Source organism: Helicoverpa armigera, chromosome 13 (assembly GCF_030705265.1).
Source record: "Helicoverpa armigera isolate CAAS_96S chromosome 13, ASM3070526v1, whole genome shotgun sequence".
In the NCBI taxonomy this organism is placed as follows: Eukaryota; Metazoa; Arthropoda; class Insecta; order Lepidoptera; family Noctuidae; genus Helicoverpa; species Helicoverpa armigera.
The window spans coordinates 3,147,991-3,150,901 of NC_087132.1; the positions used below are offsets into that span (position 1 = coordinate 3,147,991).

The 2,911-nt window shown below is 33.4% G+C and overlaps 1 long non-coding RNA gene across 1 annotated transcript; it reads right to left on the bottom strand.

The window, feature by feature from the left end:
- Positions 1–1,322: 1,322 nt before the first annotated feature.
- On the bottom strand, positions 1,323–2,666 carry LOC135117723 (uncharacterized). The gene is made up of 2 exons (XR_010277079.1): positions 1,959–2,666; positions 1,323–1,803 (listed from the first exon to the last, which is right to left on the bottom strand). It is a non-coding gene; the product is annotated as an uncharacterized LOC135117723 (long non-coding RNA).
- Between the last annotated feature and the right edge of the window lie 245 nt (positions 2,667–2,911).

A 2,911-nucleotide genomic window follows, 5' to 3' on the forward strand; every position in this document is an offset into this window, starting at 1 on the left:
TGCATTACACTCAGTATTCCGCGAGAGAACTTCCCCTTTACTCTTCAATTAAACAGTTCGACGCACGCCGTACCGACAAATGCTAGAATAATTGCAACAGGTACGATAGTGCAAAAATTAATTTCAAATTTTACCCACACCTAGGTGTTGGCAGGCCGCCCCTATAATTTATATTCCGAAGTCTGCGCTTACTTTGGAAATCATTTATAACGAAACAAAGCTGTATTTTATGGATCCGAGCTTCCTATTTTAAAGGTATACTTTATACCCCGAGAGCTTTGTGCTAAGTTTTCTATTTTAAGCGTTGGCCGGCGAAAGTTTGAACAGTTTTTGGGTGCGATGTTAGTAGGAGAGTATTGGGGCATCTGGATCAAATGATGATCCAGATACCCCAATACTCTCTTTTCAAAATGAGTACTGTATTCAGAATTCTCTTTTCAATATGAGACTTCTATTCAAAAACCTTTATTCAAAGTAAGACCTCTATTCACTGAATTAAATAAATATCGTATCCAGAATTCTCTTTTCAAAATGAGACTTCTATTCAAAAACCTTTATTCAAAGTAAGACCTCTATTCACTGAATTAAATAAGTATCGTATCCAGAATTCTCTTTTCAAAATGAGACTTCTATTCAAAAACCTTTATTTAAAGTAAGACAACTATCTTAGTTACTTAGAGACCCATCTATAGTAAAAAGGTGGTCCCTCAATACTTACCTTGTCTTTTAGGTAACTTCAATTTAATATGTTTCCTGAATTGCATTCCCGTATATAATTATATCACGTTTATATATTGTACGTTATTTATGTTGCAACTGCTTACAAACAGCATTTATTTAAACAAATCGAATGAGCGGTTCATACTAACAGACAAGAGCTGTTCTATGTCTTTGGAGAGCAAAAACACAATATAGCATTTAATAAAAAGCATTTACCTAATAATGATTAATGGTTGACAATAATTATAAATGATCCAACTGGCGAGCGTTGCTAGGTGCGTTAGAATGTTTACATATTCCCGTAAAGGAAACTGAGCGCATTCCATTCTGATTCTACCCATCATAGGCCTCCGTAACTATACCAATGTATGTTTATTCATATAAAAATTGCTACTATTGAATATGATTCAATCAGGCTTAAGTTCATAAGATATGAGCAGATATATACTCAAATAGGTACCTATACATCAAACAATAGGAATTATGTTTGATAAAACGAATAGGTAATTAATTTATATACAGTTGAGTAGGTAGGTAAGTAGGTACATAAGTGAGCAATGCTTGTTTAATAATAGGTTAATCTGGTAATTAAAAGACAGACATCAGTAATATTGTTTATTTATGAATTATTTACAGTTTCTTTTGAATTTTACTTATCATATCTTTTGCGCACTTGTATATATCATCGTTAAACACATTTTCAACAATATGCTGAGCGCATACATTAGCCCTACACTCACATAATTTAGAACTTTTTAAATCTTCTGCATCATAGATTTGGATCCGTATTACTTTCGATTGTAAACCCTTTGCAGGCTTTTTAATGTACGAATACAAAGTTTTGGTCCCTCGTTTTTTACTATTAGGAACTCTTTCAGGGCCGCTGCTGCTCGGTCTTTCTTCGAATTGAAAGGGTCTTTCTCTTGATGCTGCTGGAATCGGAGAGTACGATGGACTCGATCTTATTTCATCATACCGGAACGGTCTTTCCCTCTCTAGGTAGTTCAAAACATTTTGACGTAGTTGTTGCGCTGCCGGTATTTGGGAGCATGATGAATCATTGATGAAAATATCACTGGAGTTCTGAAACAATACATAATTAAAATTATTATTTTAAATATCAACTGTTTCTATTCGTAAGTATACAATGGTTAAGTAGAATTATTATGTAGATATTATTTGAATAAAAGTATCAAAAATAAAAATAATGTTTGATTATTTAGAAAAGGCTGACTTACCGACATTGTAGAACGAGATATTCAACGGGAATGTGATTTCTCCAGGATTTTATTCTGGTTTTATACTTACTCGCATTTTGTTTTTTCTTGTCATTAAGGTTCAAAATTATAAAATTAAATACATAATTATACATTGTTTTTAAATATACTATAGAAACGTGAGATTCAAGTTCTTATTTGGGTACTCCACGTGTAAGAAGTTGAAATAATGTACGCGAGCGTGCAAACCGCAGCGTTTCTGCTGATAAACATATTTCCTACCTATACATGGAAAAAGTTTATAAACTGCTTGTTTTGCGTCGATCGTGGGTAGAAGTTGCTATACATCGTTTCTACAATTGGTAGAACATCTACATAATATGCGATTTACAAACGATTGTCTGCCTGACTGAGCTACCGAAAACGCTACAATTTAAACGCTCGTATGCACCATCGCAAATAATCTTTATATGGCAGCATCTGCAGTCTCAGCATTTCTCTACTAATATTATAAAGAGGCAAGATTTGATTGTTTGTTTGTTTATTTTTTTGTTTGCCGCGAATAGGCTCCGAAACGATCAAACCGAATTCTTTCACTATTAGGTAGCTACACTAAATGCGTTGAACATAGGCTATATTTTGTCCTGGTACGGGAATTAAATCCATCGGGACGCGGGTAAAACCACGTGTGACAACTAGTTTTATTTTTGCAAGCGTGCATTTTTACATATTTGGTTAGAATGACGTGATTTTTAGGCCTATATAAACGGCTCCCGAATAACAACACAAATCACTCCTGAACTAAATCAGCGTGCAAGTTTAATTTTATCAAAAGTGTTAACCTATTCAATCAAATCCTCAAGAATGTAAGTACCTACCTGTATATCCTGTTATTATAATACTCATCTATTCATTCATTACATGTCCTGATATAATTATCTATTAATCTGTTATTTTTATTATATAAAAAATAA